Consider the following 13,746-nt stretch of genomic DNA (forward strand, 5'->3'; position numbering starts at 1 on the left):
TGATCGCAAAATGAATGTAAGGAAAGACACGTGTGGTGCTATTGTGCATTCTGCATCTGTATTTTGTCTTTCGTGAACAAACCATATTTTCAATTGTAAACAGCAGGAAGCGCAGTGTTACCCAGCGGACAGTGACACACAGAGCCAAAGCTACCGGATGCGTACCAGGTCCGTTCGAACCACCAACTGTTGTGTTAACAGGCGAATGCGCTGACCGATTGCTCCACAGAGACAATGTGAAGGAAGCGGGAAGAAATGGTCCATTCCCGGGTCGGGAGGGGGTGACCAGGGTTCTGTGCTGGAAACCGGATTTTCACAATCTGCATCAATGATTTGGATCGGGGGTCACAGACAATATAAAACGGAAACTTCTGGGAACACGTAGTCGGCAGGATTCGAACCTGCGCGGGTAAATCCCAATGGATTTCTAGTCCATCGCCTTAACCACTCGGCCACGACTACCTGGATATCCACAACGGGGCAGAGAGAAGGACATTTTCCATGGGATGCGATCAGTGTGTCGCGGGATGGAGGGACGGACCGATCCGGGAGTCAGAGAAGCAGGACCGATCCTAAACTAAAATTAGAACCTGCCGGATATACTCAGCAGGTCAGGCAGCGTCTGTGGAAGGAGAAACACAAGTTAACGTTTCAGGTCGATGACCATTCACCCTGAAGTCCGGGCGGGCATTTGGACGGAGCGAGTCTCATTCACATCGGGACAGGATTTACTCATCCCGCCATCGATCAGGGCGTTCATTTGTTCACCGAAAGTTTGGTGATTATATCCCCACAATGTTCTGGCCGCTTTTGAGGGCAGTCAACAGGCAACCACATCGGTGTGGGCAGGAATCATAGAGTGCAGAGCGGATGAGGACGCAGGGTTTTCTCCCCCCAGAACCCGGGAGTCAGCAGGCGGGAGAGACTGAGGGTAAGAAGGGTTATGGTCGGTACATCAAAGAGAGGACGTTAATATATCGGGATGTGTGAAGAGGAGGTTCACCGAGATGTCGCCTGGGCCGTGGAGTTCCCATCAGATGAGACTGACTCTGCTTTAGTTGTTTTCCTTCCAACATTAGAGGCTGAGGTCTTTCCTGTTGAGATAAAACAAATTTGTTGGGTCAAAGAAAGGTGGGTAATAGGAAACGTTTCCGCACAGCAGAAGTAGCCAAACTAGAGGGCACAGACTTAGTCCCGGGAAGTGAGGCGTTGCAGGTACAGAGTTCAGGATAGGTCAGTAGATACACAATAAAGGCGGAAGTGAATAAATGTGGAGGTGCAGAGGGACCTGGAGAACATGAGGACAGGTCCCTGAAGGAAGTAGGACAGGTCGGTCGGTGGGTTAATAAGGCCGAAGGGAGACTAGCCTTTGTTGGCTGAAGGCACAGAATTGCAGAGCAGGGAGTTCTGCTGGAACTGTATAAACACAAGTCGAGCCACAGCTAGAGCGCTGTGTACAGTCCTGGTCACCACCCCATCGGAACATACAGACACACCGACATCCCAATTAGGAGCAGGAGTCGCCACGCAGCCGCGCAAGAGCCATCCTCCATTCAGTCAAGTAAGTCATGAGTTCATTAGATCCCCAACTCCACATTCCATGTACCCGCGGGAACCTGTCACCTCCTTACTCAGCAGGTATCTGACTACCTCTGCCTGAAGTACACTCAGACATCCTCCCTCATCTTCCTTAGAGGAGGTGAGTTCCATAGACTCAGGAACGACTGGGGAAATCACCCTCATTGAGTGACCGCAGATTTTAAATCGTCCCGACGAGTTATAGATCCTTCAATATGTGAGCACCCTCGCTCCACTTCTGCACTTTAAATACTCCTAAGAATTCGGTATGTTTTCATGAAGTAACTTATCAAACTTCTGAGCTCCAGTGCTGCTGGAGCCAGAGCAGCACTCACATTCCAACTGACAACCTCATACAATGCTGCTCAGAGCAATACACAGTCAATTCATTGTGGAGGGGGAGCAATATTCCTACGGGCAGTTTTATAGGAACTGTTCTGGAGGGTTTCAATTAATTTTTCAGGGGGATGGGAACTAGAGTGATGGGTCAGAGGTTGGTGCATTTAGTGTACACGTAAATGCAGAGTGCAGAAAGACTGAGGAAGGATAAGAAGTTGAACAGCAAAATTGGATGGGCTAAAGTGCCTCTACTTTAATGCGAGAAGTATCGAGAACAAGGCTGATGAACCTAAAGCATGGGTAAGTACGTGAAACTATGCAGTGTGGGCCATTACAGGGATTTCTTTGTCGCAAGGACAGAAAGCATGCTGTATATTCCGGGGTCTATATGTTTAAAAAGGGACAGGGGCGGAGGTAAAATAGGTGGGGGTGCCTTTTCTGATCAGCGACAGTGTCACAACTGCAGAAAGGGAGGAGGTCGGAGAGGAATCGTCCACTAAGTCAGTGTGGGTGGAAGACAGAAACAGAAACTCTATTGGTAGTGTTCTACAGACCCCCACATAGCAGCAGAGACGCTGAGGAACAGATAGGGAGGCAGAATGTGGAGAGGTGCAAAAATAAAGCGTTGTTGTTATGGGTAATTTCAACTTCCCTAATATTGATTGGAACCTCTTTACTATAAAGGGGTTAGATGGGACGGAGTTGGCTAGGTGTGTTCTGGAAGGATTCCTGACACAGTATGTGAATAGACCGAGTAGAGGAGAGGCTATACTGGACCTGGTACCAGGTTTCAGATCTCTTGGTGGGAAGGCATTTTGTAGATAGTAACCATATCTCCTTGAAGTTTATCATAGCCTTGGAGAAGGATAGGAGTAGACGATATGGGGAAGTATTTAACTGGGGGAGGGGGAATTATGATGCTATTAAGCAGGAACTTGGGAGTGTAAATTGGGAACAGATGATCATGGGGAAGTTCACAGCAGAAATGTGGAAGTTGTTCAAGGAATACTTGCATGGGGCTCTGGATTAGTTTGTCCAGTTGAGGCAGGGTAAGTATGGTGGAGTGAAGGAACCGTGGTTGACACGAGATGTTGAATGTCTTGTCAAGAAGAAAGAAACTTATCTGAGGTTTAGAAAGCATGGACGTACTAGGGCTCTGCAGAGTTAAAAAGCAGCCAAAGAGGAGTTAAAGAAAGAGGAAACATGTGCCTGGAGTCGGAAGAGATAGAGGAGGTCATTAATGAATACCTTGCTTCAGTATTCACGAGAGAGGGAGAGAGAGATTTGAGAGGAAGGCGTACGACGGGTTTATATGCTGGGAAATGTCGACGTGAGGAAAGGGGATATGCTGGAACTTTTGAAAAACATTACGATAGATAAGTCACCGTGGCCGGATGGGATATATTCAAGGTTATTACGGAAAAACGGTAGAGATTGCTGCGCCTTTGGTGGTGATGATATTTGCGTTTTCAGCGGCCACCTGAGTAGTGCCAGATGATTGGACGGTAGCAAATGTTGTTCTTTGTTCAAGGATGGTAGTAGGGATAATTCTAGGAATTACAAGCCAGTGAGTCTACCTTCAGTGGTGGGCAAATTAATGGAGAAACTTCTTAGATACAGGATTTATGGGCATTTACAGAACCATATGCTGATAAGGGACAGTCAACGTGGCTTTGTGACAGGGTAGGTCGTGCCTCACGAGCCTGATTGAATTCTTTGAGGCTGTGACAAATAAGATTGATGAAGTTAGAGAAGTGGATGTGTTGTAGTGGAATTTAGTAAGGTTCCTCATGGAAGGCTTATTCAGAAAGTCAGGAGTCATGAGATCCAGGGAAAACCTGGCTGTCTGGATTCAGAATTGGCTCGCCCATAGAAGACAGAGGGTGGTGGTAGATGGAGCGCATTCTGCCTGGAGGTCGTGGACCAGTGGTGTTCCGCAGGGATCTGTTCAAGGAGCCCTGCTGTTTGTGATTTTTATAATTTACTTAGATGAGGTTTTGGAAGGGTGGGTTAGTAAGTTTGCTGATGATACAAAGGTTGTTGTTGTTGTGGGTAGTGTAGAAGGTTGTTGTAGATTACAACAGGATATTGACAGAACACAGAGCTGGGCTGAGAAGTGGCAGATTGAGTTCAACCCGGATAAGTGTGAAGTGATACACTTTGGGAGATTTAATTGGTTCGTAGAATAGAAGGTTAATGGCAGTACTTTTAGCTGTGTGGAGCAACAGAGGGATCTTGGGGGCCGGTTCCATAAGTCCCTAAAGGTTTCTACGCAGGTCGATAGGTTTGTTAAGAAGACGTATAGAGTGTTGGCCTTCATTAGTCGGGGTACTGAGTTCCAGAGCCGCGAGGATATGTTGCAGCTATATAGAACTCTGGTGAGACTACACTTGGAGTATTGTGTTCAGCTCTGGTCGCCGTATTATAGGAAGGATATGGAAACTTTAGAAAGGGTGCAGAGGAGATTTACCAGGATGTTGCCAGGATTGGAGAGCATGTCTTTTGAGGATAATTTGATGAGCTAGGTTTCTTCTCTTTGCATAGAAGTACGAAGAGAGGTGACTTGATAGAGGTGTACAAGATGATAAGAGGCATAGATCGAGTGGACAGACAGAGAATTCTTCCCAGGCGATAATGGATAACAGGAGTGGACATAATGGTAATGTGATAGGAGGAAGTTTTAGTGGGATGTCAGTGGGTACTTTTTTTACACAGAGTGGTGGTGCGTGGAATGCACTGCCTGCAGGGGTTGTGGTGGCAGATATATTTGGGATATTTAAGAGAATCTCAGATAGACATATGAATGACAGAGAAATGGGGGAGATATAGGAGGGAAGGGTTAAATCGATTTTCGCATGATAAAATGTCGGCACAGCATTGTGAATCCAAAGGCCTGTACTGCGCTGTAGTGTTCTATGTGCTATCATAGACCTGCCCAACACTCTCATACACTGTGAGGCCGGAAGTTACGTAATCTATCAATAGCTCAGCGTTCGCCCAACAAGGTATGTTCTGATCGATATTGGGGCAGAGACGATGTGGGTAGTCGGAATATATTCCCCTTCATAGTTTGTGAATAATACGGCAGCAAGGAGTAGATTCGGCCAAAGAAGCTTAAAGGGGATCTCGAGCTCATTTTCATTCACCTGAAAGGAGCGTGGAATCTGGGACGCTGTCAAAAATTTAACATTTATCCAGACGAGAAGACGAATGGCCAAAACATAGAAGGTGGTTTACCGAGTGATTTTAAATGGGATTGGTGCAGATTGATAATTAATGGTGTGGATGGACAGGATGGGCCGATTGGCCTGTTTCTGAGCTGCATGAATCTTTAATTCTCGACTTCGAGCTTCAGCATAACCAGCATCAGTCAAACGGACGTTGTATTTGATGAATTTAACTATCAGCAAATGGTAGCCAAGAATAGCTATGCTAAATATACTTTAAGCAATAAATGTCGATAATTATAAAGAGCGAGTGAATGCCACAATTTTGGAATACAAGCAAGAAAGAGTATGAATCCCACACTGTTACACTGTGCTAGAGACTGACAGGTACAGATTGAACCCCACACTGTCACACTGTACCAGAGACTGACAGGTACAGAATGAAACCCACACTCTCTCAATGTACCAGAGACTAAGAGGTACAGAATGAACCCCACACTCTGACACTGCCTCAGAGACTGCCAGTTATAAAATGAACCCCACACTCTCGCATTATGCCAGAGACTGACAGGTACAGATGAACCCCACACTCTCACACTGTACCAGAGACTGACAGGTACAGAATGAACCCCACACTCTCGCACTGTGGCAGCGGCAGACATGTAAGGAATAACAAGATCCTCACGTTCTTTGCGCATTGTGCTGTTCTTTCTCCCCTTTATTTTGCTCCTTGTAAGACTCAGCCTCCCTTTGAGTGTCCTCCGTGTACTGACCCCCTCGAATTCAGTCACAAATATCTGTTGTCTCTTATTTCAGGGTACGGTCTTACTCCATGTCTCACTCTGTATCTCGCCGTTTATATGTTTTGTTTGTGTGTATTTCTGCTGCGTATGCGTGTTTCTTACATGTATTTGTGTGCATTGGTGTGCCGAATTTATGCATTTTTGCGCAGGAATCTGTGTGTGAATTCGTTCTGAATGCGTGTCTGTGTATGCGGGTGTGTGCAATCTTTTGTGCGTTCTCACTTTGCGTCTGTGTGTGTGTTTGTATGTGTGTATGTGTGTGTGTGTGTGTCTGTCTGTCTAGTGGGGTAGCCTTGGGCTGCGCGTTTCGGCGTCACAATCAGGTTTGCCGTCCTTTCCTGTGCCTCTGTCTCTTATGTGGTTGCAATGGATATGCAGTTTAGTGGTGTGCCGGTGTGCACGTTGGTGGTGTTACTGACGGTGGGTGTGGCGGGTGTGTATGGAAAAAGGGTCGTTGCTCTAAGCGGTATTTTGGTCAGTGCTCCACAGAAAGCAACACAGAAACATAAGCATTCTGTTCTACAAATTCGCAGCAGCAGCAGTACATTTGAAATAATTTTCCCCCTCTGGATCGAATTGGAGGTCAGTTCAGACGACTGAGTCATCGGTTGAAGACAGAATTCAGAGGTCGACGAACAAATCGTTCCTCTGCTCTTCGTTACCTCATTACCAATTTAACCAGGAGCACGCCCGCAATAACACTTCATTCAGTCACCGTCAAAACCTCCGGCAGTTGCAAACTGACCCCAGCCTTGCGCCATCTTCTGGTAAACGTACCCGCAGCGCCGCCTCTGCCGCACCGGACTAACATTTCACTGCAGAGAGACCGGAGAAATGGTCACAGCAAGGAGACAAGCAGCAGAAGCTGTCGTCTGTACACACGATAAGACCTGTACGCGGCAGAGTACATATTTTTTTAAAACAACAGATTACGTTTCTGTGCAGTAGGTGATACATTTACCCAATCAGGAGTTCTCGCTCAATGGTCAAAATGTTTACCTATGAGATACCCCATGAAATGCAAAATTATGTGCACAGCAAAGAAAATCTTGAAGCATTGTTGCATATCGAAAACAGTAGTGAATATCGCTACAAAGGAAAACTGTAGATAACTGGGGACAGTGAGGAGGGAGATGATGGCGAACAGGACCTGTGGTGCACTGGGCAGGGAGAGCGGTACTATGGATCTTCTACCATTTGCTGAGGCAGGAAGTTGGGTGAGAGGCCATGGTGGAGCTGAAGAACTAAAGGAAGGAGGTGCAAGGTTCTGACTGGGGAAACTGCAGGGACAGAGGAGGGTGGTTAGTTTGTGTCGCTGGATTCACTTCCCCACGCGGAGAAATTTGCTCCATTTCTCGATTAATAGGTTGTCAGTACAATTGTATGAAAACTATTAATGGACCCCCTAACTGAGAAAGATCAGTTTTATGTGATTAAAGATACCAGCCGTATTTCCACAGGGACAATACTGAGGCAATGCCAAGGACTGTGATGTATGTCTGTTAAATCGTCCCTATATTTCCAACAGAGGCAATGGTGTTGTTGCAATGTCTTTATTTAAGTGAGTGTAAAACAAATGCAATGGTTGGGTCCAACCGAGTCACTAGAGACTGATCCTCTACATAAATCAGACCCGTTGGAGAAGGTCAGTTCAGATTATCTGTCCGAGCTGAGGATTCCGCAGCAATAGAAGTCGCAACTTCTCACTGAAATGGAATATTCAGTAATCTGGCAGATAGAAGCAATTTACTATCCTGTTCTTTCAGCAGTTGGATTTCCCGGTTAGCTGCAGTCTCAGCTGCCGTAGGTGGAAATTGATGTCTAATTCCAATGCTCAGTATGGTTTGTCTCGCTGCTTGTTTCCACAGACACCGTCAGTCCATGCTTTTCCAAGAATGGAATGGAGGCACAAGGGACTGTAGATTCTGGGATCTAGAGCGAAAAAAAACTGCGGGAGGAAATCAGCGGGTGCAGCAGCTGGCAGATCAGAACGTTATGGGAGCGGGTGTCTGGGTTAGTGACAGAAATCAAAGAATTCAGGGAACTACTCGCTGTCAGAGATGATATTGAGCTTAAGTGTTTTTAATGTCATAAAATGTGGTTCTATTATACCGGTATCTGACAGCGCCCCAGACGTCAGACTACTGCACCGAACTTACTGCTGCCTATTGAAATCCCCTCCCCTGCCTCCCTGTGATGCATCCTGTGGGAGACGACATATCCGGCCGTGAGGTTGTGTCAGGCCGCACTGTATCTGTCTGGATAGGCCGTGCTTCTGCTGTAAACCCAAAATGATGGCAGATGATGGAATGTGAAACTGAAGCAGAAAATGCTGGATGCCTTGAGTCCTGCAAGGAGCGTGTGTCGAAAGAGAAACCAGATATCGGTTCGGGTCGGGTCTATTCTCAGGACAGTTCTGCGAAGGGTCTCTGTCCCAACACGTTAACTGGTTTCTACTTCCATCGATGACAGAATTTCCTGATTTATTCCGTCCTTCTGTTGATCTGTCGCTGAAAGGGAGCGCCGAGGAAGTTGGTGATTGGACGTGGAACACTGCCGACCTCTAGCGGCCGCGTTTATCCAGTCCATTCACCATGAGACGCGGACGGCGACGGAAATGCTGATCCATCCCCTTTTGCTTCTGAGGGAACACACACCAAGATGATATTTGCCTGGGACCTGAAATTCCCGTGAACTTGGTGGCGATTGTTATCCTGTCCCGGGGTAATTGCACTCTCTCCAAATGTATCACTAGCAACCTGGTGCGAATAGCAGCGGCCGATCTCCTGGTCGTTATCTCGGACTCTCTGCTGAAGTGGACTACTCTGATTTATTTTCCGCGACCAATCCTCCGCATCACTCCCGTGTGCAGTCTCGGTCTATCGCTATTTTTTTCAAGCACCGCGGTCTCAGTCTGGCTGACGGTCGCTTTCACCTTTAATCAATTTGTAGTCATTTGTTGTGAGAAGCTGAAGACAAAATATTGCACCGAGAGAACGGCGGCAGGGGGTATAGGGACAGTGAGTGTGCTGGAATGTTTCGAGAGTGTCCCCTGGTACACCACCGTCCAACCTTCGTTCATAATTGATCATGTTCCCTAGCATTGTGTCAATAAACCGATCTTCCTTGCATCCGTCACGTGGGCTGCATTTGAGATGTTTCACCTCAATTTAACCCTTGTGTCCCGTTATTTCTGATTTCCCTGCTCAATGTTCTGACGATCAGATGGATTTTAGCTGCCAGTAGAGTCCGCAGGGGCTCCAAGGCCGCGGCAATGCAGAGAATGTCAAGGACTTGGAGATGGAGAACTGAAGAAAATCCATCGTTTTACTCTTAAGTATAACCCGCAGTTTTCTACTGTTGTTGGTAACAATGGCGGTGTTTTATATCCCGGTAAGCTGCAGTCTCAACTGCCGTAGGCGGAAATTGATGTCTAATTCCAATGTTAAGTATGGTTTCTCTCGCTGCTTGTGTCCACAGACCTCGTCCAGTCCCTGTTCTTTAAAGAATGGAATGGAAGCACAAGAGACTGTAGATTCTGGGATCTAGAGCAAAGAAAAACTGCGGCGAATGTCAAAGATTTACAATTACTCTTCCACCCATCCCCGTTATATCACAAGCCACACATCGGGAATGCTGCAGCTTCTCTGTTCCTGCACCAACACATGTCCTTACGCCGTGACTCAGAGCAAATTCCGAGAGGAGCTGAAGATCGCGGTGAAATACCCGCTGAATCGGATTGTGAAGATCGTTAAATCATAGGAAGAAATTGTGTGAAACAGTGTAATTAAATCTACCTGCTCCCTACACTCCAGCTCCCCCCACACGGTTAAAAGGGGAAATTAAGTTAACTGTTAACAATGTTTCATGGAAACAACATAGACACATCTTATCCGGATGCATCACGGTTTGGTCTGACATCTACTCTGCCCAAGAGCGCAAGAATCTAAAGAGAGTTATGAACTCAGTTCAGTCCATCCCGAAAACCAGCTTCCGCTCCATGGACTCTGTCTACAATTTGATACGGCAGCCAACATAATCAAAAATCAATCCTACCGCGGTCATTCTCTGTTCTCCCCTTCATCCGAGCAGCAGATACAACAGATGGAAAGCACGCACCGTCAAGCTCCAGGACAGATCGTCTTCCATTGTTATAAGACCATTGAACGGACCTCTTTTCCCTCAAAGATAAACTCTTGATTTCACATTCCACCTCGTCGTGGCCCCATCACTTTATTGTCTCCCTGAACTGTATTTTCTTTGCGACTGTAACACTATATTATGCATGATGTTATTGTTTTTCCCTTTGTACTAAATAAATGCACTGATGTTTTGAAATGATCTGTACGGATGGCAGGCAGAACAAAACTTCTTTCACTTGTCTCTTTAAATATGTGACAAAAATAAACCAATGATAATTACAATTAACAACGCACCTCCAAAACAACCGATTGCAGCTGATCCGGAAGTCACCCCCGACTCCCCATCCCAGAGATATCCCATTTGACTCGCACATCCTTCCCCCACTCATCTCTCATTCCGACACCAGCTGGTTACCTCTGCCTTCGGGATCTGGCACAGAGTGTCCGCCCTGAAGCTTATAGCTGTTTACCCTTCTCCACTGCTGCCTGATCTGCTGAGTGGCTCCGGTACTTTAAGATTTTCTTTACGTTCTGCTGCTCCTTTATATCGCCATTCTCCCGCCTTCTCTGTCTCTCTGTCGGTCTGTCTCTCTTTGCCTGCCTGCCTGTCTGTCCGCCGTCCATCGGTATGTTTCTGTCCCTCTCCGATTCTCTCTCCATGACTGCCCTTTATCTTCGCTTTCTATCTCTCGCTCCCCATCTGTCCACATTCCGTAGCTCTCCCGCTTTCCTTACTGTATCCTGACCCTGATACCCTCCTTCTCCTTGCTCTTCATTCAAAGACAGCTCACTTATTTAGCAGTATTTGCAACGTGGAATTGCAATCCTTGAATTAACGCTCATGAACAAATTATACTGTTCTATAAATGTTGGTAAACCACCATTAATTCTCCCTGCAGCTTCCTCTGTTTCAGAAAAAAAATCCCAGTATTTAAATTTTTTCCCACAGCTGGAATGTCCCAGAGCTGGATATATCCCCATAAATCTTTTCCTCCGTCACGAAAATCTCAGCTGTTCTGTAATAGGGCAATGATCATAGAGTAATCGGGCACAGAAACAGTCCCTTCTGCACCTGGGGTCCACACTTCAATCACCCATTTACACCGATCCATTTTATTCTCCTCACATTCCCAGCAAACCCATCCCCATATTCTCCCACTCGACGACACACAGGGAGCATTTTACAGTGCCAGTTACCCTACCGACCACATCTCCTTGTAAGTACTCTCGGGTGCAGTAGCGTCGGTTACTGCTGAACGTCAACGGATTATCTGCAGCCGACATGGACATGATGGGCCGAATGGCCTGCTCCTGAGTTGTAAAACAGTATCAGTACATGGTGTAAATACTGAGCAGGTCAGGCTGCATATTTGAGAGGAGAAAGGGAGCGATCGTTTCAGACCAAACACCCTCGGCAGAACTGAAAAAAGGACAAAAGATGCCGGGGGTCGGGGGGTAGGATTTGACCCGAGACGTTAACTCAGTTTCCCTACCCACGGACGCGGCCTGGTCTGCTCAGAATGTCAGCATTTCTTTGTATTTTATATATCCACAATTTGCACTTTCAGATATAACACTCGACCATTTGCTCCGGACTCGGATCCTGTGGCCCAGAGTGTGTGAGAAGCAAAGAGATCACCTCTCATTCACTGAAACCCAGAGAGTGTCGGCCCACGCTGCTGAACCTCTCCTCACAGGACAGACCCGGTGAACATTTTACTGCATTTCCTCGGTCACAGGTATATCCTCCCACAGGTAGGGGCCGGACCTGAAACAGGAGGCCGTGAGTCTTTAGATCTCCCCATCGCAGAGGGTGGTGGAAGCAGAGATGTGAATATTCTTGAAGGCCAACGTGAATACATGGTCAAACAGTAAGGGGTGAAACGTCACGGGGAGAGGAGGGAATGTGGAGTTCAGTTTCCAGTCAGATTATCTGTGACTTTACTGAAGGGCAGAGCATAGCCGGGTGGCCAAGTGACGTACTCCTGCTCCTGATTCGCATGTCCGTATATCCCAGGTGCCGTCTCAACTGGGCCCTGTTAAATTCCAATGAGACGTTCTTACACCGTTACCTAAACCCTCTGCAGTAAAGATCAACATAACGTTTGCCTTCCCACTTGCTCACCGACCCTGCATGTTAATGTTCAGTGTTTTGCGTCCAAGGACTCCCGTCGTCCACAGAACACCAACACCTTTCAATCACTCACCATAACATAAAATCCATTTTCTTCGCAGCATACCACCATGTTCCACATTACACCCCAACCGGCATGTCATCACCATTCCCTTCGCCTATCAATATCCCCCGGGAGCCTCTCAGCATCCTCTTCACAACCCACAGTGACATCCAGTTTTGTGTCATCAGCAACCCTGGATATATTGTCCGTGCAAGTCAAACAAACTGCAGCTGCTGTAAATCTGAACCAAGAACAGAAAATGCTGAAGGGGAAGCATCTGTGAAAAGAGGAAAAAGGTAACTTTTTATGTTGAAGATCCTTCACATTCCGACCTAAAACGTTTACTCTGTTTCTCACTCCACAGTTGATGCCCGACTCGCGGAGGTTTTCCACTTTTTTTTTGTATTTTATTGGCCGTGACTCACTGCTCCAAACCATTGATGAGGTCAGCGGCTCCAAACCCGGAAATAGTCCACTTATTCCCGCTTCCTTCTGAGTGTCTTTGTCGCGCAATCGGTCAGCGCTTTAGGCTGTTATCCGAAAAGTTAATGGTTCGAGCACACCTAGGGAAGCTGGCGATCAGGCAGCTTTTGCTGTGCGTTTCATTTTCAGCTGGTAACACTGTGCTGTCCTGAGACGGGAGCTGCCTGCTGCTACCTCACTGGGTTCAGTGGAAGAACTCCCTGCGGGGTGTCACATCTGCAGCCCTGATATTCTTCTTTCCTTTTACCTGAATATATCAGTTTCTTAAAGCGATGTCCCTGGAATTATTCCGACTGAGTTCTGAGTTTCCGGACTTGCCGAGTTTGATGTTCTGTCTTCAGTTGTCATTGGACCTGTGATCATCTATTTTGAGTCTGAACAAATCCGATGACACGTAAGAGACCTGGAACGTTCACTGGAAATGTCTCCCCACCGACGCTGCCCGACCTGCTGAGTGTTCCCGCCGTTACCTGTTGTTTTTATTTGAGAATGAGGTGCGGCGATATGTTTGGTGGAAATATTCGCTTCATCCTCCGCTGTCACAACGTTTTTTAAACTAACGCAAAACACCTTCAATCTAAAACTCGAGCCAGGAATTACAGTTGCCTTAAAATATTCAGTTCAGTGATGTGTGCGCCGCGGGACAGCATTCCCCCACTCGGCACCCGTGCGGTCTCTCCCCCAACCCCTCTATACACTTGGGAAGGGGAAATAAATACTTCCAGATGCAAAAGTCATCGGGGGCAACGACCTTTAAACTAACCGACTTGCCGCGTTTGGTGACGCAAATATCGGAAATGCGATTTCTTTTGGAGGGTCAATGATCGTTCAGTTTGAATCTAAATAGTTTCTACCCACGGAGGTTATCACGGAATGTTGGGAGAGCACGTAACAGGGGCATGAACTTGAATGTTCAGCCATGATCTCACTGTATGATGGAGCAGGCTCGATTCGAAGGGCCGAATGGCTTGAGCCAGCTCTCTGTGTTTTAATGTCTCGGCTCTGTGCTCAGCGGCAGAGAGACGGCAGTTTACCTCAAAAGCTGCTCACTTCTGTC

The 13,746-nt window shown here is 47.0% G+C and overlaps 1 non-coding gene across 1 annotated transcript; it reads right to left on the reverse strand.

The window, feature by feature from the left end:
- Positions 1 to 380: 380 nt before the first annotated feature.
- On the reverse strand, positions 381 to 462 carry trnas-aga (transfer RNA serine (anticodon AGA)). The gene has a single exon. It is a non-coding gene; the product is annotated as a tRNA-Ser (tRNA).
- Between the last annotated feature and the right edge of the window lie 13,284 nt (positions 463 to 13,746).

The sequence above is a fragment of the Pristis pectinata genome, chromosome 29, assembly GCF_009764475.1.
Source record: "Pristis pectinata isolate sPriPec2 chromosome 29, sPriPec2.1.pri, whole genome shotgun sequence".
Lineage (NCBI taxonomy): Eukaryota > Metazoa > Chordata > Chondrichthyes > Rhinopristiformes > Pristidae > Pristis > Pristis pectinata.